Source organism: Heterocephalus glaber, unplaced genomic scaffold (genome assembly GCF_053883595.1).
Source record: "Heterocephalus glaber isolate CG9 unplaced genomic scaffold, H.glaber_assembly_v1.0 deba00001452, whole genome shotgun sequence".
Classification (NCBI taxonomy): domain Eukaryota; kingdom Metazoa; phylum Chordata; class Mammalia; order Rodentia; family Bathyergidae; genus Heterocephalus; species Heterocephalus glaber.
In genome coordinates this window covers 7,838,166-7,861,850 of record NW_028258302.1, presented here as the reverse complement: position 1 = coordinate 7,861,850, position 23,685 = coordinate 7,838,166, and positions in this window count along the sequence as shown.

Below are 23,685 nucleotides of genomic sequence, written 5' to 3'. Positions count from 1 at the left end.
CTCCCTGCTCTGAGAGTCCATTGTGGGTGCATGGGTGCAAGGCTCAGCCTTGAGCTTACACCATGTGAAAGAAAAAACAAAGGTTCTGCCCACATTGGTCATGTGGCTAATTTGTTTGCCCCTCTAGGCCCTAGTTCCCCTATGTGTACTCGACCAGAAATAGCTTTCTCATCAGATCGTTTGGATTAAATAAAGTATATATAAAAGGTCTTTGCAGTTCTTGGTACATAGTAGGAACTAAACATATTAGTTGGAAATTGACTCTTTATTCTCCTCAAGAGGCTCCCACTCTGGTTGACCCTGTTTCTATCTCTATTTTCATCATTTGAATGTCATACACAAGTGACAGCAAAACCCTCCATATTTGGCCTGACCTGCAGCAATCTGCCTTCAAAGACACTCAGCCCATAATATTGGGCTGCCTTTGGGGAAGTAAACTGTCAAGTTCCAGTAAAAGAACCAGACAGGCTCAGATTCATCAGAGCCCCTCAAGGTCCATCTGGACCAAAAGGTTGCATCCTAAGCTTGGCACATGGTATTTGGGGGCTTCCCTGGTCATTCTTTGCTGCCAGTCTGTGGCCTCATCCATTACTCCCAATTGTACCAAGTCCGTGTGCCAGGTTTCCTTCATTAGTTTCCTCCAAGGCTAGAGCTCTGCTTAGTTAGCAGTGGTCCGGATCGTGCCAGACTTCTCCCTAGGAGTCTGGATTTGTCCACTAATGCTTGGCCTCCTGCCCCACGTGCTGAGGCCATCTGTCACAAGAACTTGACCTCAGCATTGCCTGAGTTGGGTGCTGCAGGGACAATGAAATTTTTTTATTCCAGTGAAGTCTTTGATGCTGCAGCCAGAAGAGAGTATCTTCTTGTGTCCTCTTACATGCAGGGTATGACTAAATTATGGCCCCTGATGTAGACTAAGGCTGAAGTGGCAAATTAAAATTGTACTCAAGACCACGGACAGATCCCACAGAATGCAGAGCGCCTGGGGATGAGGACGGTGAACTCAGTAGCCTTAACTCAAAGCTGAGGCATGAATTCAGACACACTGTCAGAACCTTGGACAGAAACTAGGGCCCTAGCTATCTTCGAAGGGAAGCCTTTAAGAACCTCTAACAGTCAAAAATTCTTCTGATTGATTATAAGAAATGGAAAACTATTTCATACTATCACAAGCTAATATTTGCATGAGCTGGATGAGTGAGATAGAGCCTGTATGGCACTGAATGTCAAGGCTGGTTGCAAAAAGCAGTGTAAAGTTATAGGCACATCTGCATTTATCTTAAAACAAGATATGGTTACTTTAACAGAGGTAAGGCTATTCAAATTACCTATTTCTTCCCGAGTGAGTTTGGGTCATTCAGGAAAACTATATTTTTATCCCAGTTGTTGATATAAAGTTGTTCATAGTATCCTCCTTTTTTTGTGGTACTGGAGATTGAACCTCCAGGGTCTTTGCTCTAAGCTACATCTTTTCTTTTCTTTTAAAACAGGGTCTCACTAAATTGTAAGTTGCCCAGACTGGGCTTGAACTTGTGACTCCTCCTACCTTAGCTTCACCAAAGTGTTGGATTAAGGGTGTGCCACCATGCCTAGCTTATTTTTCTTTTAATTTTTGCCAGTTCTATATTGATAACCCTTTCTGATTCCTGATATTGATATTGGTAATTTTTGTTTGTTTTTTTATATTGATAATTTATATCTCCTCTTTCTTTTTTCTGATTAGTCTGACAAGATTTTTATCAGTTTCATTGCCGTGTGTGTGTGTGTGTGTGTGTGTGTGTGTGTGTGTGTGTGGTACTGGGGATTGAACCTAGATATGCACTGAGCTACATCCCTGGCCTCTTTTACCTTTTGTTTGAAACTGGGTGTCTCTAAGTTGGCCAGACTAGGCTTAAACGTACAATTCTCCTGCCTCAGCCTCCCTCAGTGCTGGGATTATAGGCATGCACCACCATGCCCAGCTTCTTTGGCTTCTTTAAAATAGTTTTCCTGCAATTGCCTCCATGTTCCAACTTAGAACATTATCATTTCATTGTTGTAGCCTCTTAGAAGCATTCATGCCCCAAATTCCCACTCCAGTACACTCTGCATACTGTCATCAAATAAGGCTTTCTACAAGGCCTCTTTTTTTTGGTACCGGGGACAGAACTCAGGACCTTGTGCTTGTGAGGCAGCAGCGGAACCACTGAGCTAAATCCCCAGTCTTACAAGGCCTCTTCTGCCAGGTGTGGTGGCACATACCTGTGATTCCCGTACTCATGAGGCTGAGGCAGGAGGATCACCATGAGTTTGAGGCCAGCCTGGGCCATGTAGTGAATTCAGGACCAGCCTAAACTACATAGTGAAACTCTGTCTCAAAAAAAAAGTTAAAAGTCCTCTTTTATCTGAGGACAAAAGATAAATGGTTTCCTTTTTTGTTTTTTAATAATTTCCAGGCCATGTTGACTTTACATCAAGGACATCCTCTACCAGTTGACAATCATTCCCATCTCCAGAGTTATCTCATAGTCTTCCCCTGCACAAATTCACTTCTTTTCCAGCCAAGTGGGTCCATTTGTCATTCACATAAAATCTAGATGATTTTTCAGCTCTGTGCTTCTACAACTCTGCTGAGTGAAGAAAACCAAGCAGACTTGGAGACTGAAGGCCAAGATTGGAGATAGTGGTTATTGCATTTATGGGCCATATGACCTCAGTTACTTTATCTGCAACGTGGGGTAACAATGCTTACATTGCAAAGATATTCTTAATTTATCAGCAAGAACATATTATGAAAATATGCCCTGCAGCTTTCCTACATACACATGTGCATGTGTGTGCATATGTGCATATGCATGCAGGGAAGAAATGCTGATGCTCTGGTCAAAAGAATGTGCCCCAAAGACAAATACAGACTAATAAGGGAATGTATTGGGGCTGGGGATTTAGCTCAGTGGTTCCACCACCTGCCTCACAAGTGCAAGGACCTGAGTTCGATCCCCAATACCAAAAAAAAAAAAAAAAAAAGGAATGTATTGAGTGCTCACAGTATGTATTAAGTGACTACTCTACAGAGGCTCAAAGTATATAGCAGCGTGCAGACTTCCCTGCCCTAATGAGACTATATTCAATCTCTACAATCTAATCTTACACTCAATCTTCTAGAATTCTGAATTATGGACTGCATTTTTTTAAATTTAGGAAATCAATACACGTACATTGTTTTAAAAAGTCAACTAATATACCAGGGATTTAGCTCAGTGGTTCTGCCGCCTGCCTCACAACCGCAAGGACCCGAGTTCAATCCCCGGTCCCAAAAAAAAGTCAACTAGTAAAAATAAAGTTAACTGGTACTACAAGTCTTGTCACAAAAAGACAGCACTCTATACCCTACTCAATTCTCATACCCTAAACCAACCACTTAAAAGTATGTTAGCTGGGGCTGGGGATTTAGCTGAGTGGTTCCGGCGCCTGCCTCACAAGCGCAAGGTCCCAAGTTCGATACCCGGTACCAAAAAAAGAAAAGAAAAGTATGTTAGCTGCATTTATGTATTTATCTCTGAATACTAAAATACAGTAATATGCTTATAACATTTGTTCTTAGTTTATGACAGAAGATGATAATCTTTTGTCACACCATCATGTATTCTTCTCTTATTCCAATATGGTTATATCACTTTTTTTTCTTTTTTGGTTTTTTGAAGCAGGGTCTCACTATGTAGCCTAGGCCAGCCTTGAAGTTGCTGTAATCCTCCTGCCTCAGCCTCCTGAGTGCTGGGATTACAGGCACATGTCACCACACCAGGCTTACATTTTTTTTTTTTTTTGAGACAGAATCTCACTGCATAGTTCAGGCTGACCTTGAACTTACTATGTTGCACAGGCTGGCCTAGAAATTGCAGCAATGCTCCTGCCTCAGCCTCCCAAATGCTGGGATTACAGCCATGCACCACCATGCCTGGTAAATTGTATCACATTTTTTAAAAATCAATATTCAGTGTTTGCTTTTTGTACAAACAAATTTCTGCTGAAACTAATCTTGCATTATCTGGCTTGTATAGATATTTTTCTTTCCTTGTTATAGTGGCTTTGTTTGGTTGTTGTTTTGTTGCTTTCTCCCATTTTCTTAGTTTTTCAGATCTTTATCTAATTTGTTCCCAAACTCTTCTCTAAAATGTAAATATCTTCTAAATGCTAATTTCCACACAATGAAACACATCAGGTGATCTATTAGCCCTATTTTTTTCCTGTAGGAGACTCAGAGCCTTCCACCTTTCTCTGGGTCTTCTACACAGAAGTTGTTCAGAAAATTCCCTTTTATCATCTTTAAAATCTAGATCCCCCCCCTAAAAAAATCTAGATCCCTTTTTATCAGATCCTATATACTTTTTTCTTTTTTAATTTAGTCTTTTGTGTGTAGTTTTTTTGGGGGGGGTACAAAGGGGTGGACTGGGGACTGAACCCAAGGCCTTCACATTGAGCTATATCCCAAGCCCTTTTTTATTTATTTTTTTTCCCTTTTTTATTTTTTATGTTGAGACAGGGTCTTGCTAAATTGCTAAATTCTCCAGGCTGGGCTTGAACTTGTGATCCTCTTGTCTCACCTCCTTTTTTTTCTGCCTTTTGTTTTGATGGAGCACATTCTTGGCCCTTTGTCTAAGACTATGTGTAATAAAGCACATCCTTTAGTAGCTTCCCAAGAAAGAATGCATAACACCTGTAATCCCAGCACTTGAGAGGCTGAAGCAGGAGGATCGCCATGAATTCGAGGCCAGCCTGGGCTACATAGTGAGTTCAAGGCCAGCCTGAATTACACAGCAAGACCCTGCTAAAAAAAAAAAAAAAGCATGAGAAGTAAAATCTTGACATGTTGTGTTTCAGAAAATTCTACAATTGATTTGGAACTTGGATGTTATAGGAATTCTTTAGAATTTTGAAGGCATTTCTCCAGTGTGGTTTTTGAGGAGCCCATTGCTATTTGTCTTACTTTTCTCTCATTGCTAAGACAAAATAGTCTACACCCAAAGTTAAAGAGGGAAAAGTTTATTTGGCTTATGGTTTGTTGAGGTTTCAGTCCATAATGGGGGTCTCCAAGGCAGGGTGGGAGAGGGGCAACAGTTCACCTCGGCAGAAGACAGCAAAAGCAACAAGGGAAGTGGGAGGGCCCCTCAATTGCCCCTGTTGAAGGGCAGGGTCTTTTCTGCCCCTTTTATCTTACGCAGATTACTTAGGGCAGGTAGCACTCATATCTTCAATCCTAGTGTCCTTGAGCCTAGCATTGCACCATGAATCAATTCCAGAAAAAGCTCCACCTATGACTGTGTGAGGCTTTGGGGGAACATCAAGACATAAGCAAATACTATTCCTGATTCCACTTTATTTTTTCTGTCTACCTCATCCTTTCTGCAAGGAAAGCTTTGATATTTTATCTGTATCCTTGTACATATAAAACTTCATTCTAATGAAACTTGATATGATCCTATTTTCATTTATTGTATTTGTCCCACTTTTGTTAGGATTCATTGTTGTTGTTCTGGAAACATATCTTTTTCCTCTGAGAAATTTTCTTCTATTATTTCTATGATAATCTCTCTATTATTGGGCCAGGGATTTAGCTCAGTGGTTTCACCTCCTGCTGCGCAAGCACAAGGACTCGAGTTTGATCCCTAGAAAAACCCAAAACCAAACAAACGAAAAAAAAACAATGTAATCTCTCTATTATTGCTGATCTTTCTCATATCTAATGGGCTTTTCTATATTCAGTGTCTCCAGTGAAAAATCCACCAGTTTCCACCATAGAGGATACATGCCTGGCCACTAAAAACTCTATCACATAAGCCCTAGAATTTCACTATCCAGACTGTTCCCCATTACCTTTTTTTCCATTCTGGTCTTGGGACTCCAATTGGCGGACTTCTCCTTGGCACCTTTGCGTGTGTGTGTGTGTGTGTGTGTGTGTGTGTGTGTGTGTGCGCGCGCGTTTTGAGACAGGGTTTCATTATGTAGTTCCGGCTGGCCTTGAATACACTATGTAGCCCAGGCTGGCCTTGAACTTGTGACAATCCTCCTGCCTCAGCCTCCTGAGTACTTGGATTACACATATGAACCACCATACCAAGCCCTAGCATTCTTTGCTGTAGTACTTGATACTCAGCTACCTCAGCTCTTCCAACTCCTCTATCCACTTGGCATCTTCCAAAAATGAATTGACATCTGTGGTCCATCACTGTCTCCTTTCTATTCCTTTCCTTTTATTTTTGTGAAATTTGTTGAAGGAGCAGACATAAATGTATTTATTCCATCTGCCACATTTAACCAGAAATTTTTAAAACTGCATTCATAATTACTATGCTATATTGCCTCTCAAATGAGACAGTACCTTTGGGATCCTACAGTCCAATGAGGGTGAAATGAGATTACACATGTGAATGTACTTGGTTAAATCTAAACCACGATGTAAATGAGAGTCTATGTAAATTCCACTGTCCTTCTTTCTCTCTATTCTTTGACTTCTCCCCATCTTCAACGTGCAGCTGAAGCTTACCTCCTTCTTGGGGCATTTCCTGATCAACCCAGCTCACAGTGCTGTTCCTGAGTCCGGAACCATGAAGCATTCTCTTTGTAGTTCCCTTGGCCCTCAGCAATGCTGCTTTATTCTATTGTGGGCACAGTACCACTGGCTACAATGTATAATCACACATGGGTCTTCGGTGTACAAAAAAGGGCTTTCCTCCTTCCTCCTGCTGGAGGAGAGTCAGGCTGGGCTAAAGAAGGTTTGGAGTGGGGGAAGGTGTGTTTTGTTTTGTTGGAGGTGAGTTTAGAAGGCAAAACGGTTTCTGCTCCTCTGCAGTCTGAGACGTGGCTGTGGCCCTCAAAGCTCCCTTCTCCCTCCTGCCTCCCCTTCCTTCCCCAGACTTCTCTGGGAATTGGGGTCAATGACAGTGGCTGCACCAGCAAGTCTGTGCCATTGGTAAACAGCTGTGTGTCTTTTTACTCCCTGGCGCTTACCAGAGCTCTGATGTGGGTTCTGAGAGATTCCACTGATCTGGAGAGCTTCATCCAGGACTGTGATCGAAAATGGACTGTTCTCTGGCTGGAAGCAGTTGATCTTCACCTCAAAATACCCTGATTATTTTCTAAAAGGCAGATCCCATCTGACAGTATTTACAGAATGCAGTATTCCATGACGATGGAACGTGCTCTCTTGCCCCTTGTCTACCGTGATGTTCATGAAGGAAAACTGAGCTTTTCTCCAGGTTTGCAACTGCAGGAGACTTTCTGAAGGTCAGCATTTATGTCCTGAAGTAGCTCTGAAACAGACGTAATCACACTTCCAGACTTCGGACCACACTTTTGTGCAGCAGCAATAGCATTTCTCTACTCCATGTGCATGCAACAGGGCAGAAATCCAACCCCTTTGGATTCTCTTCTGTCCTTCTGAAACCCTTCATTTTTAAAGACCCTTAAAGACGAGACTAGTTAGGCTGAAAACAGTCAGCAGGAGCATCTAGGTGGAAGAATGGCCAAGGAGAGGAAGACAATGAGGTGATCACGTCATTCTCCTTCCTCTACCCTTGCTACAAATTGTCCCAGGGCTTGGGGTTCCTCTCCCTCACTTCTTACTTGGCCCTATGTGGCTATTGAGCACTTGAAATATAACACATATGAACTGGGATGAGCTGTAAGCATAAAATACATACCAGAATTTAAAGAGAGTTTCTAAAAAAGGAATGTGAAAAAGCTCATAGAAAATGTCTTCATATTAATTAATTATAAATTAAATGATAGCATTTTTAATATCTGGGTTAAATAAAATATGTCATTAAAATTAATTTCATCTGTTTCTTTTTATTTTATTTAATTATATTTGTGCTTGAGTTATATTTCTAAAGAGAGCTGGTCCAGAGTTTGGCCTGATCCCAAACTTCTTGGCTGGTCCCTAATCCCCTATTTAGATCTTGTCATTTCTTTCCACAAAAAGGAGACCCTTGGGGCCAGGGATTTAGCTCAGTGGTTCTGGCATCTGCCTCGCAATCACAAGGTCTCAAGTTCGATCCCCGGCACCAAAAAAAAAAAAAAAAATTAAGTCTAATCTTTATAAAAGAATTTAATAGAGTGCAAAAAAAAAAAGGGGGGACCCTTGTCATTATCAGGGTCCCTTGTTGAATGGAATGATGGATAGAATACCTCGGCTCCTGGGTGATGTGCACATTATCTTCTACCTGAGCTCCCTCCTACTGTTCCTTCTGGTTTGGGGAACAGAGGTACATACAGAGCACCCCCTTTCAAGCCTTCCTACTATGCATTTTGATTGATATCCCAGCACAGGCTGGGTCTCTAGCCTACACAGGGGGTCAGAACCCCTGAGGAAGCCGTGGCTAGCTGGGCCCACACTATCTGAAAGGGCAAGGCCAGGTGGCCACCAAGGCCTGTCTTCTTATTTTAAGTCCTTCCCTCTTATATGCCCTCTCCTACCCCCACCCTTCTCTTCTTTTTTAAAAGTCTAATTCTGAGCAGCCGGCTCTGTTCAGCCTGACTGGTTTGTTATGGCTTATAATCTGCGCCAGGATTAATTAGCTAATTACTGACAAATGTCCGCTGGCAAGATTCTGCTCCAGCTTGTCAGCTTGAAGTGTTTAATTATTTTAATCATTTACTTTCATCTTCAAAATCTATGCTGCCAAGGGAGTTGCAGGGCATCTTTTAATTATGATTTGGGGTTTCTTCTGGACTGGGTTCTGTTCCTGGGGATAGGGAACATTATTTTTTACTGTTTTTCCACCAAAGCCTGAACACCCATCTACTCCCAGGGCCTGGCTCCATGTTCCATGAATGGCAGATGGGGATGGATTCCAAGCCATCTTTGGACACTACTCTTGTATCCTAAAACATAATGTGCATGGATGTATGAGGGAAATCTGAATTTGGGGGGATACTCATTATATGCTAGAGAATACCCTAGATATTTATTTGTATTCATATTTGTGAGCATAAAGAATATGAAAACTATCTGACAATTAGACAGGGTGGCCTGAGGTGGCCCCAGGGGAGAAGAAAAGTAAAAAAGGGTTTTTTTAATTAATGAATGAATTAATTGATATAATTTAGATATTATAAAGTGAGGTCATCCTATATTTGAATCCCCATGAATTGGCACATACACATACACACCACACAGATCAATGTGCCCTGGAGACTCAACTCTGTCCCTCAATCGGCGCCTCTTAAAGGGAATTCTGCCTTCTATCACCAGAGATTTAGTCTTCACTCGTGTAAATGAGTGATATGGTATATCTTCTTTTACATGAGTCTTCTTTCATTCAACATTTTGTCTGTTAGAGGAAAGTTTCTTTAATATAAATCAATATTCTCTGGTCAATAATTTGCTTTGAGCTAGGAGTGGTAGCGCACCACTGTAATGCCAGCACAAGGGAGGCTGAGGCAGAAGAATCGCCTCAAGTTTGAGGCCAGCCTGGCCTACATAGTGAGTTCAGGGCCAGCCTGAACTACAAAGAAAGACCCTGTCTCAAAGAGAGAGAGAGAGAGAGAGAGAGAGAGAGAGAGAATTTGGTTTGGGTACCACTGAGAGTCACCCCGAGTCTTTAGAGATACTTTGTCATAGTTTCCTTTCTTATAAGCGTACTCCTAAAAAGTTAGTTCAGATGCAATTTCTCTCCCCATTCCTTTTCTTTTAGTTCCTCTTCTTCCTCTCTTCTTCTTTCTCTTTCTTCTCTTCTCCCTGGGCATAGACACCACAATTACTCTGCCCTATGAGGAAGTTCGTTCTTTCTTTCCTTTTTTTTTTTGGTACAGGGATCAAACTTGGGACCTTGCACTTGGGAGGTAGGCAGTGGCACCACTGAGCTATATCCCTGGCCCTAGGACGTTCTTTCTGAGATCTAGTTCACTCTATTCTGATCAAAAGGCTAGTGAGTTTCCTAAATACATCTGATGCAAGAGAGTTGTAAAGATTCCCACATTATGAGTTGAATTGTGTCCCCTCCTTAAATATGTTGGATTCCTAGCCCCTATGCCACAAAATATGACCTTACTTGGAGATAGGGTCTTTACAGAGGTAATCAAGATAAAATGAAGCTACTAAAGTAGGCACTAATCCAGCATGACTTATGTCCTATAAAAGCAGAAATTTGGACATGAATACACACAAGAAAAACACTATGTGAAGATGAAGGCAGAGGTGCAGTGATGCATCTACCATTCAAGGAACACCAAAGATTGCCAGCAATCAAGGTATGTAATACGCATGTACCAATTTCCCCAAAACTAACCTCACTCCTCTGTATTACTAACACACACTAATCAAAATTTATATATAGTTAAATGCATAACCATGACATCTACAATCCAATCAATATTAAACAAATGTTTATATTGGTGAAATAACACCCACTCAAGATGGTTTTAAAAAAAGATTGCCAACAAACCACCAGGAGCCATGGGAAAGGTATGGAACAGATTTTCCCTTGGAGTCCTCAGAAGGGACAAAACCTTCCAACACCTTTATTGTGGATTTCTAGCCTCTAAAAGTATGAGAAAGCAAATATCTGGGGGGGCGGTTTGGGTGGGGGTTGGTATCAGGGATGGAACTCAGGACCTTGCGCTTGCAAGGCAGGAATGGCTCCACTGAGCTAAGCAAATGTCTGTTTTTTAAGTCTCTCTGTTTGTGGTGCTTTGTTACGGGAGCCCTGGGAAATGAACACACCTCTAGGCGAGCACTGGTTGGTCTTTCTGAGTCTGTGTCTTGGGACCCACAGCAGCTTGTGCAGGATCCTGAGAATCCTTGATGCAGGAGCCACCAAGGGTTAACCCAGCCCCGGGCTGGGAGTGACTGAGGTGACAGCTCAGTGCTGAAACACTAAAGAGGGGAGAAAGATCAACTTAATGAGCTCAGTAATGCCATTAATGAGGCTCCAGGCTATATCCAAGGGCTTCTGCGATGGCCTGCACCAAGCCCAAGGATGGCAGGAGCCAGGCCATGCCTGGTTTTGATGTGATATGATCTGTCCACTGGATACCTTCCATCCACAGGGCCTGGGATGGGAGTGGGAGTGGACACAAAGAGTCCTTACCGAATGTTCAAGGTGGCAGGAGACTCCCTCCCTTTCTCTGGATCTGGGGCCTGACACTGCACATCGCATCACACTCTCCAACACCTAATTTCATACCTGAGTCCACTGTCGTATACACTTCTAACTGTGCCAGACTCAGCGTTGTGCCAAGCTTGGCAAATCACTCTGTATGTTTCCCTCCTCCCACGCCCAGCCTTTGAAGTTCCATCTGAAACAGTTTGGTTCTAGGAATACAGTTAAGCATCTTGCTGGCCTGTCCAACAATTGCATAGGAAACTACCTACCCAATCCTACAAAATCTTCTTGCCTGAGGCTCCTTACTATTCCCTACTAGAAATCCCCTGACTTCTCATCCCCTCCTTCTGAGGACAATGACCCTAAAGTCAGAGCTGTGTCTGCCAGAGTTCAAAGACCCTGCCTAACAAATGCCTTCCTCACCTACAGCCCTGTTCTGTCCTTGGAGGTGGAGTCGGGTCCCCGTCTCAGTCTGTACCTCCTCTAGCTAAGCGTAGCTGATGGCCACTTGTGTGATGATGGAAGCACGCAGGCCCCCACTCTGAGCTGTCTGAGAACCACAATGGCAGATGAGTAAGGACTTATGTGCTAATAATGAAGTAAGAAATGAGAGAAACAAGATGGGACCGGGTTCCGCCCCATTTCTGCCTTTAAGGCAAGTCATTTCCCTTCTAAATCTCAGCTTCCTTGCCTGAAAAATGGAGATGTAATCTCTAATCTATAAAATTACAATTACTCTGTGAATTATAATCTCTATAAAATTATAATTAGGTTTAGTAAGTATATAAATGTAAATTGCAGGGCCGGGGATTTAGCTCAGTGGTTCCAGTGCCTGCCTTGCAAGCTCAAGGACCCGAGTCTGATCCCTGGTACCAAAACAAAACAAAAAAATGTGAATTGCATGTGGTACATACATACAAAGGAATATTATTCAGCTTTGTAAAGGAACAAAAAAAGGAATGGGCTGGGGATTTAGCTCAGTGGTTCTGCCACCTGCCTTGAAGGGGCAAGGTCCTGAGTTAGATCCCTGGTACCAAAAAAAAAAAAAGGCATGGAATTCTGACACGTGCTACATGAATAAACCTTAAGTGCATTATGCTAAGTGAAATATACCAGTCACAAAGACATACTGTGTGATTCCACTTGTGTGAGGTCCCTGGAGGAGTCAAACACATGGAGACAGGAGGGACAATGGTGTTTCAGGGGATGGAGGGAGTGGGGAGTAGGGAGTTACTGTAATGGGTACAGAGTTTCACTTTTCCAAAGTGAGTACTAGAGGATAGTAGCAAGGGTTGCAATAACAATGTGAATGTACTTAATGCCACTGAGTCATATGGTTAAAATAGTAAATTTTATGGGGCCTGGGATTTAGCTCAGTGGTTTCGCCACCTGCTGTGCAAGCGCAAGAACCCAAGTTCAATCCCCAGTACAAAAAAAAAAGGTAAATTTTATGCTACATATATGTTACCACAATTTAAAAATAAATAACAGGGAGTGTAGAGGTAGCTCAGTGGTAGAGCACATGCTTAGCACGTACTGGGCCCAGGGTTCAAGCCCCAATACCAATATTAATTAATTAATCGTAAATGAAATGTAAATGGCAAGGCTCTGAACCAATGTGACATTACTCGTATTGCAGACACTTTCACACTTGGCCCTGTGGACCACAGCAGGTTTCCTCTACCACAATAAATGCCCCTGCTTTCTCATTTGTCATCATTTTCAAATAATCTTCATGAAATACCCATCTCTAATTGCTGTAGCTTGAATCTCCGACCTTCACTTTCTAGATACAGCAGAGCCGTGTTCCAATCCTGTTTCTGCTGTTGATCAGCAACACAAGTTTCTGTCCTTCTCTGAGCCCCTGTTTTCCCCTGAAGAGAGAATGAGGCTGAGCTCATGGCACAAGTGTCATGAGTACATAAAAGATCGAAATTGGGTCTTGGCACAGGGATGCAATTACTGCTCAACTGGGGGACAATGTCGTTGATAGGCATAAAGAATCAAAATGAGGATTTTGTCCAAGTTAGTTTCCCTATTGCTCCTGCACATGTGTCTGCATCAAACAGTGGAGCTCAGGGGGCGGAGGTTGGAGTAAAAATAGATGTGGGCCCTTTCTTCTCTCTTGTGGGACAGTTCTCCAGGTGGCCTTGAATTTACTCAGTTCTCTTTTTGCTTGTACATTGACATCAAGAGTAACTGTAGGATGTTCTGGGAATGCAGTATCTTGAGATAGGTAGGAATGGGCTGGTACAGCCAGGGCTCTGTTCCAGTCTTTCCAGAAACAGGTTGTCCTTCAAAATTGCAGCCCAGGAACTCACCTTGCCCTGGAGTATAAATTCCAGGGTGGGCTGCTTCTGGAGTCCCTCACTTGCAGTGCAAGTGGGGCATCTACAGATGAGATTCCATCCGTAAGCAATAAACCACTTCATGGAACATGTCGTGGGTTGGATTCAGGCAAGTTGGTGACCAGTGCACAATGAACCTGCTCCACATCACCCTCCCTCCCTTTCCTTCCTTCCTTCCTTCCATCCATCTTTCCTTTCTTTCTTACTTCCTTCTTTTTGTCTTTCCATCAGTGATCCCTCACTAGTTTCCCACAGAAGGTTAAGCACTTTGCCAGGCACTAGGGCATAATCCAATTCCTGATCTCACAGAGCTCCTGGACTGTTGAGGGACACATAGAGAGATTATAGTGGCCTTGGGAATACAGAAAAGAGCACGTATCTGCAATGCGTACATTTCCTAGTCTCCTCATCTATTAAATGTGGACAATAATACTTGCCTCATGGGCTTGCTCTGACAATGCTGTCTGGCATGTAATAGAGGTTCATTAAGCATTTGTTGAATTGAAAATGTGTTGGTGTAGAATAAACAAAGCTTGGTATCTAAGAAAGTGTGTGGATGATGGAAGAGACATAGTGGGTAAGTCCTGGGGTTTGACTTAGGCAGCACCTAGGTTGGTAGTGGTTCTGGGTAGGATGAGAGGAAGAAAAGGGAGAGCAGGTCTAAGGAAAGATAATGAAATTAGTGTAGGATATAGTAAATTTTGAGGAATACAAATCCTCAAAATCCAGTAGGGAGATGCCTCCAATAAGGACAGGCTAACAGTGGCCAGACTGCAGGTGAGACATCTGGGCTGGGAACAGAAACTAATGAGTTGGAAGAAAATGACTTGAGCATAGATGTCACTTACAGGTAAAAGAGGAGTGGGAGTTCAGCCAGCATTTTATGTATGTATGTATGTAAGTATGTATGTATGTATGTATGTATTTTAGTGTTTTGAGAGAGGGTCTTGCTATGTAGCTTAAGCTGGCCTTGAACTCACTATGTAGCCCAGGCTGGCCTGGTACTCACTGGGATCGTCCTGCCTCAGCCTCCTGAGCACTGGGATTACAGGGGTGTGCCACCACACCCAGCTAGCATTTTAAAGAGTGAGTAGAGGAGAAAAGGCAGCAAAAATAAAGTATCATAAAGGAGGAGGAGAAGGAGGAAGAGGAGGAGCTGAGATGTGGATTAACAAATGTATTGATTAGTTCTAGCAAGCATGGTGGGGCAGACACCAGACCACAGTGTGCTGAGGAGAGAATGGAAGGGGAGGAAGTACTGCAATTCCTCCCAGAGCTTTGGCAGTGATGGAAAGGAGGAGATTTGCATGATAGTGTGAGAAAAGGTAAATCCGGTTTGGAACGCAGACAAGCTAGGCAAGTTGTTAGGCTAAAGAAGAAGCCATTAGAGCAGGAGACCGTGAAGACAGAGGCCAGAAACAGGCGGCCTCCCTTTGGACATCCCTCATCCCCTCTCTGTGTGTATAGTTGGAGAGCCCCTGCCAACATGGACTCCACCTGTGCTGACAAGAGGACCCCTTTGCCCTATGGCACAGGCAGAGGTGGGGTGAAGGGGGGGATTTGGTGCCCATGTCTACACCATCCACACTGACAATAACCACATAGACCTGCATTCCACACCAGATTCACATAGAGCCTTTCCAACACACTACCTAGCATAGCAGACATCATTAATGTATGTGCAATTTTTATTAAACATGCCACCCTGTGTCTTTCACAAGGTCTTGAGGATCAAATGAGAAACATAGAAGTGATACAAATAAAATAGTTAATGCTATTATTAATTAATGCACACACAAACCTGTGAGCACATGCCGAGGCTCTCATATATCAACCTTGCACACAGATTCACCCAAGCTCACACTGTTCAGCTAGGGCATGTATGTTCACACGGGTGCATGAATCCACTCAGGCACAAACCTGTGCACAATGAAGCTGAGTGTTTTCCAGCCTGAGGAGAGCTGGGTTGAGTCCATATCTACACGCCAGGGAGCAGCTTTGCTCCGGAACACTCATTTCAGGAGGTTCAATCTGGAGAGAGAGAGAGAGAGAGAGAGAGAGAGAGAGAGAGAGAGAGCGCACCGAGGGCCTTCTGAGCCATAGCTCCTAACCTTGGAGAGCCCTCATCCCCCGGGCCAATGCACACAGTCCTCAATAACCTCCCATTGGAGGCCTGCACAACCTGAGCTACCCCAAGGCCTTTCTTCTTTCCTGGTTTCATGGCTGCATACCTGGCAGGTGAGCAGTATGCAGATGGATCCCCACTTGGGTGACGAAAAGATTGTGTTCAGGGAAAGAAGGCATTTTCTCCATGAAGTAGCATGTGTCTGTTATTCTTTTAAGAGGGTCTCAGCCTTTCCCAAGACCCCAGCCAGTTCTCCACTATTCCCTTTAACAGCTGCTTAGCCCTTCCCATCGAGCCCACATCTCCATACCTCCTGGCTTTATTCTGAGCACAAACTCTCACCTCCTCCTTTACAGAGAACATAAATAGCTTAGAGGCCAGAATCAGAGGCAGATCTCTCTAACTATCTAAGCCACCACCACCAGTAGACTCCTACTCACCTTTGTCCTCATCTTTACCTCCCCTTCCCATCTCAGAAGTACTCAGGGATAATTGCTCACTGATGCTCCACATCCCTCTCTCTCCCATCTCTTCCAGAAACCTGCACCATCAACTCTCTCCTTGCTATTTTCTTGCATCTTCAGTATCTTGTTGTCTACTAGATCCTTCTCTTCACATATAAATATGGTCCTATTTCTCCCATTTTAAAAAAAAGCTCTGCTAATCAATATTTTCTTCTATTTGCCACTCTTTTTTCATTGCCAATTTTCTTAAAAAAAAAAAAAAAAAAAAAAAGAATTTCTCCATTCACTCTCTCTTCTGTCCACACCCTCATTTCCCAAAGCACAGCAATATGTCTCCTGTGCCCCACTCACCCTCACCCACCTACACACAGAGCTCCCCGGGAAGGCCAGCCATTTCTAGACCAATTTCCACTGTTGAGTCCCTGCAGAGGGGACCTCTCAGTAGTAATGGATATTGTTGACCATTCCCTTCTTGGAGCTCTCTCCCCAGGTTGTCTTCTCTCTTGATGAATATTGACTGTCTTGACTTCCTCTTGTGTTTCTCACCACCTCTTAATGGCCTCTTGTTCCTCTGCCCGATTTTAGACTTCCCATAGCTAATCAATATCAATCATATAGCTTCTACTTCCTAAAGATCTCCAAAAGAAGAGAATTCTATTCGTCTTCTCTGCAAGTGAGAATCTCAGGTTTAACCTGAATTTCAACAACATCCTCCTGCCTGGGTTTCCTAGATCCACTCTTTTCTAACTTACTCTTACACCTCATGCAAATGATCCTTTAAAAATACAAATCTGACTACGTTCTCCAGCTGCATAAAACCTCTGATTAGTTTCTTGTTGCCTGCATGATAAAGTCCAAAGTCAAAGAGGGTTTAGAGGGCCTCTGTGTTCAGAACCTACTTTTGCCTGTGGCCTTGTCTCTCACATCTCCTTTCCCCTTGCTTCTGCATGCCTTTACAATTCCTCAAACACATCATGCCATTTCTTGCCCCTGGATATTCAGTCATGGTGTCATCTCTGCCTGGGACCCCATCCTCTCCCTTCATTCTCTCTTTTTACCGAATTGTCCTTCAGGGCTCAAATCAACTGTCTCCTCCTGAATGCCACTACCACCCTGCCTCCATCCATTTAACCACTTCTTCACATACTCAGTGAAAAAAGCTGCACGTAAACTTGAAGGGCCCGAAGTGAATGTTCAGTCTGTCCAGGAACCTGCCAGGGAAGAAAGGAAACCGGGAGGAGAGGAGCATAGGTCTTCGTGGTCCAAAGGGTTGGAGCTGAGAAGCAAAACTACTGAGAAGGCAAAGTTTCTCTGAGCTCAGAACGATAATGCACAGGGAAATAGAAAGCTGACAGTGAGAACTAAGGGATTTTCCCCCATGTCTGTTTTAGTTAAAAGTTCTTCTCAGGTTATAATAAACATATAGTGTTCGCTACTCTATGTGACCAGGAAAACCAACTTAATCACAAGTCATATTTATTGGGCGCTGTAGCACAGACCTTGAGTAAAGCATGTTATATACATTATCAACTGAGATCCTGTGACAAGATAATTATTGTCATTTCATTTTGCAGATGAAGAAAGTTTAGAGAGGTTAAGTGTTTTCCCCAAAGTCTGTTAGTAAATGACTGGCAGAGTCAAAGTTCAAACCAAATTCTGTCTGAACCCAAAGACCTCCCTTGATCTTGATATTCTTGTGCCCATTTTTACTATTGGGGTGGGTTTGTGGGTGGGGAGATCCTAGTGTGCCAAGGAGAGGGGGAGCCCATTGATAGTTCCCACACTGAATGTCCCCATGGCACCCATCCTGTGTGTGCTGACAGTTTGACAACTTACACAGCAGCTGGTTTGCTCGGAGGAGATCTCTGTTAATTAAAATAGCACAAAGGGAGAGCAGTGCAAACCATGTCAGTGGGTAATTAATGCAGAGAAGGGCTGGGTTGTGCAGGAATCCTCAACTGCTACCTGCCAGAGTCTAGCTTCGCTCATTTCCCCCAGCGCAATGCTGCTGCTTTGTCCCTCTGGCCATGAGCTGCTGCCTGCCTGGCTGCCTAAACCATAGATTAGGAGGGAGAAACTGTCCTCCAGGGACACCCTGAGTTACTACTTTTATTTGGCTGTGGCTTCCTTCAAGTTGCCCATCTTTCCTAGAAGATGCAGGAGATGGCAGGACACGCTGACGGTAATCCTTCTAGGTTCCAGAGTTTTGGGGCATTGTCTCTGAGGAATTGTCAGTCCCTTCCTGCCTGTGCTTTATCAAGCTGTCTGCCAGCAGTGGCTGCCTATGTTCCAGGGCAGGGTCCTGAACCAGCCTGCCTCAGTATCCAGTGTACTAGAACAAACCCAACCCAACCCAATCACTGCCTGTGCCCACGCCTTTGATTTGTTTCCTTTCTGGACCTATAATCTAGTTCTGACTCTCAGTGATTTGCTGGAATTCTGATCTCCTTCTTGTTCCTGATCTCATGTCATTATTATCATATTCCCAGCAGCTACACTGAGAAAGATAGTTCCCTATTTTGTAGATAAACAAACTTCAGAGCAATAAAGTACCTTGTCCAAGCACAATAGAAGTTCTACCTTCTCTCTTCAGAGGTTGTAATCTTCTGTGACACCAACTGTTGGTTTAGCTATAGCATGCATTTCTGATTTTGTTTGTTTGTTTTTTGAGACAGGGTCGCACTATGTAGTTCAAGCTGGCTTTGCACTCACTTTGTAGCCCAGGCTGGCCTCCAACTCAAAGTGATCCTCCTGCCTCAGCCTCTGGAGTGCCATGCTCTTAACTTTTAAACTGGGACACCCCCCCACACCCCCACAGGATAAGCTCCAAACTTCTGTCTTCTCCACCCAAAGGTCCAATGGTACTTGTAATGTACCCCATTCACCACGAGCACAGCCTTCCCCTGCATCTCTACCTTGATCAATAACCATCCCAAAAGCCAGGACCACCCAAGAAGGACCAGCTGCAGCGCCAGAGGTCAAAGTTCCTATTTGGTGACCTTCAGTGTCCTTCAAGCTCCTCTCTTCTTAAGCCTCCAAAGCTACCTTTTACTCAGAAATGCTCCCTTGCCAATAACCTCTCCACTAATTCCACCAATAATCTTTGTAGGCACTCATCCAATATCAACTCCATCCTCAAAGCTCTCAATCAGATTCAATTCAGCAAATATTTATTGATAATACAGAAACAAATCTCATTCCATTCCTAAGGATGAACAGATTCCAGTTCTCTGAAAGAAACAGATACCTTTGTCTGTGATTAAAATCATTTGGTAAATCGTCTTACTTTCCTCCTCACATGCCAGCACCCATGGCTTAACTTTTAGAAGGAGAAGTTTATTTTGGCTCTCATTTCACAAGTTTCAGTCCTTGTATGGTCAGTGGCATGAGAGAAGGGTCTGGGCAGAGGAAAGTTCCTCACATTAAGGCAGCCAGGAAACAGAAAGAGAAGGGGGGGCCAGGAAGAGAGACAGACCCTTTCAGGTCCCAAACCCAGTGACCCACCTCTTCTAACCAGACCCTGCTTCCTAACAGCAAGTCATCCATACCACTCCCATAATTCAATCACCTTCCCAACACATGAGGCTTTCAGGACATTTTTAGATCTAAACCATAACATTCTGCTCCTGTCCCCCAAAAGACTCATGTGCATCTCTTTATGCAATAACCACTTGGTCAATCTGTAAGAGTCACCCAATTTTTAACAGTTCCAGCTTAGCTTGAAAAGGCCAAGTCTGAAGTCTCCTTTGAGACTCTAGGCAAACACATAGCTGTGACCGTCTATAAAATAAAAAATGAAGCTATACACATCCAGCGTACAATGGCACATTCCTATTCCAAAAGGGAGGAGTAGGAGTATAGAAAAGAATGGGACCAAAGTAAGACCAAAATCCAGCAGGGCAAACATTAAATCTTGTAGCTCCATGTCCCACACTGGGGGCAAAGACATAAGCTTCAAAAGGCTTGGGAGGCCCCATCCCTATGACATCACCAGTGGCTGTGGCTCTCATGGCTACGCTCTTGGCCTAGCTTTGCTCAATGCCTGCAGTGTTCCTCAGATGTCCTGTGATCTTAGCTTCTCCAACTTTCTAAAGTCTCACTCATTTTTTGGCTTCATCTCTTATAGCCGCATGCACTTCCCTCTTAGGGGCACACTGCCTGGCCTCCTGAACCTTCTTCTAATATCTGAGTGGAAGCCTCTCTGACCCCACAACCAGCATGCACCTAAAACCAGCACCACATGACTGATGTCAAGGTCTGTTGCAGCTCCAGCAGTAGCCAAGCCCCCCTGGATCATATCTGCAGTGGTCTCTGACTGCCTGGATGGCTGAGCACTGTGAAATGAATTCCAAATCCCAGCAAGCCAATTCCCTAAGCAGCCCTTTTGGAGCATAGTGCCCAGGGCTATCTTCTCAAAACAAAATCTTTTACTTTTGTATCTCTTAGCCTGGAAGATTGAGACCATGCTGATTGTCTGGATATCCTTAGGGCATCCTTCCTATGGTCCTGATGAAAATTCTGGTCTTCTTTTTTTTTTTTTTTGGTACCGGGGATCAAACTCAGGTCCTTGCACTTGCACAGCAGGCAGCAAAACCACTGAGCTAAATCCCCGGCCCCTGGTCTTCTTCTTTTTTTAATGCTAATCTTTTTAGCAACCAAGCTCTCCTCAGCCAAAACTTTATAGGCCCTAATTTTACAGGGGCTTCCTTTCTGGTAAAACTCGAAATTTTAAAAATCACTCAGCTGTACCATTTGCTCTTGATTCTCAGTGTAGAGCTGGCTAAAAGCCTCCAGCAACACCCATGCCACAGCCTCAACATTGGGTGCCTTGAAATTTCTTCCACTAGATTAATTAGTCTATCATGTTTACCTATAGTCAACAATAATATATTATTGTCCACTTAAAGTTTGTTAAGAGAGGGGATCATGTTGTATTCTTACTGCAATAAAATAAAAAAATTTAAAGCCAATAGATACTACTTTCTATATTTTTTCAACTGCCTCTTATAGTACTAGATATTCTTACTAGATTTGTAATTTTCATTTGTGAATCTATCTTTCGGAAATTTTTTCCATGGGATTCTATGAATTCCTTGGGCTATGAGGCCCTTGTGAATTGCTCATGACTGGTATGATTCACTAGCTCTGGATCAATTTTTATGTTACGCTGGGGTTATTTTGAGACTGAGCTTTCTATATTTAGAGCTTTCTATAATTTGAAAAATTATAGTCATCCATTCACACATTGCTCATGCCAGAGATTCTGATGTCTCTGAGTGACATGAATTCCTCTCACAGTTGGGCTCAATGGCCTATTTCTCCTACTGTCCATATCTCCTAGGGAATGGGCAGGTACAGAATTTAGCCAACACAAATTAATGGCAAGGACAGCCCTTAACTGCCTTACAATTTTTGGCAGGGATTCTGGTTCTAGCCTGGAGTCTTACCCTGTCTTTTCACAAAAGTCCAATCCCCAGGCCTGGATTTCAATATTTTTGTTGTCTGTGTGTCTTCAATTCCCACTTATTCCTGAAATGGGAAAAATGTTGTTTTAAATGTCTAAGCATTTAAAAAGTGTGTAATTTTACTTTTGTTGGTTTCAAAGTCAGGTATATATTTTTTTAAACTGAAGAAATGGGAGGGTGAGGCAAAGGAATTGTGAGTTTGAGGCCAGCTTGGGGCTACAGAGCAAGACCTTGTCTCAAAAACAAATGAGGGGCCAGGGATTTAGCTCAGTGGTTTCTCCCCCTGCTGTGCAAGCTCAAGGACCAGAGTTCGATCCCTGGTACCAAAAAAAAAAAGGGCCAGGGATTTACCTCAGTGGTTCCACCACTTGTCTGGCAAGCATAAGGATCTGAGTTTGATCCCTGGTACCAAAAGAAAAAGAGAAGAAGTTATCAATATTTTGGGCCGGGGATTTAGCTCAGTGGTTCAGGTGACTGCCTTGCAAGCGTAAGGTCCCAAGTTCAATCCCTGGTTCAAAAAAAAAGACCCTGCCTCAAAAACAAATGAAAAAACTGAAAATGAAAACAAACAAAACCTGAAATCCTCTCTACTACCTTTCTATTTGTTTGGAACAAAATGCCAACTCAGTCTGCCACCTTGAGCAGAAGTTCTGGAAAAAAAATTATTCCAAAGGCATGATAAGAATATGGAGACATGCCAGGGATGTAGCTCAGTGGCACAGTGCCTGCCTGGTAAGCACGAGATCTTGAGTTCGATCCCCAGTACCAAAAGAAAAAAGAGAATATGGAGACAGGGCTGCTGATTTAGCTCAGTGGCACCGCTCCTGCCTCATAAGCTCAAGGTCCTGAGTTTGATCCCCGATACCAAAAAAAAGAATATGGAGACAATGATGTCTCAGAAGACAAGAGAGAAAAACATTTCAAGACAGAGAGACACCTGTATCATATCAAATATTGTATGTGGACACATAAAACAAGGCCTGAACGGACACCATTAAATGTGAAAATACAGCCAGGTGTGATGATACAGGCCTGTAATCCCAGTACTCTGGGAGGCTGAGCCAGGAGGATCACAACAAGTTCAAGCCCAGTCTGGGCAACTTGGTGACTTACCAAGACCTTGTCTCAATGTAAAAAGTTAAAAAGGGGCCGGAGATTTAGCTCAGTGGTGCCACCACCTGCCTTGCAAGCACAAGATCCCAAGTTCAATCCTCGGTACCAAAAAAAAAAAAAAAAATTAAAAAGAGCTGGGAATGTAAATCAGTGCAAAGGCCTTGGATTCAATCCCCAATGGGGGGGGGGGGGGTGTCGTGGATAGCAGGGAATGGTGGTGCCTGTAATCCCAGCTACTCATGAGGTTGAGGCAGGAGGATGGCATATTCCAGGCCCTCTGGACAATTTAGCAAGACTTTGTCTCAAAAAAATTTTAAAAAACTTCTTAAATGGCTGGATAAACCAGGTGTGGTGGCACGTGCCTGTAATCCCAGAACTCTGAGAAACTGAAGCAGGAGGATCAAGTTCAAGCCCCAGGCTGGGCAACTTAGCTACTTAGTGATACCCTGTCTCAAAATATATATAAATAAATAAATAAATAAATAAATAAATATTAAAATTTTTTAAAAGGCCTAGGGATGTAGCTCAATGGGTTGAAACCCAGAAAAAGTAAAATAAAACAAGAAGATGTAGAGGTCATCAGTTATGCTGGCAAGAGATGTTCAGTGTAGTGGGAACAGAAGGGAGCTGGGTCCTACTGAACTGTAGGACGGAAAGGGAGCTGACTGAGAGGGAGGCAGGCCTCCTCCTGCTGCTCTGTGACTGTGTGGGGCTGGGGCTGGGGGTGGAGATAGAAGAGTCGGAAGACACAGAATGAAAACAGATGTCTCAGAAAGGCTAAAGAAGCTAAAGGGCAAACCCAAAATATTTGTTGGCCTCTCCCTGAAGGAGAAATGAAAATCCAGATGGAAAGCAGGGGGAGGAGGCCCCAGAGCTCACTGGTATTGGGGTAGCAGTGCAAATGAGGGATTTGCACCCATGGTTATGTGTCATCCATCTGTACAAGGCCCTCGCGAGCAGATCAGGAGGAGCAGAATAGGCAGAGGCCTGGGGAGGAGAAAGAAGTTCAGGAAAGAAGTCAGAGAGCCTCACTGGGTCCTCTTGAGCGCAGAAAGTCCCTGGGAGTCCCTGGGACAGCCTTGGAGG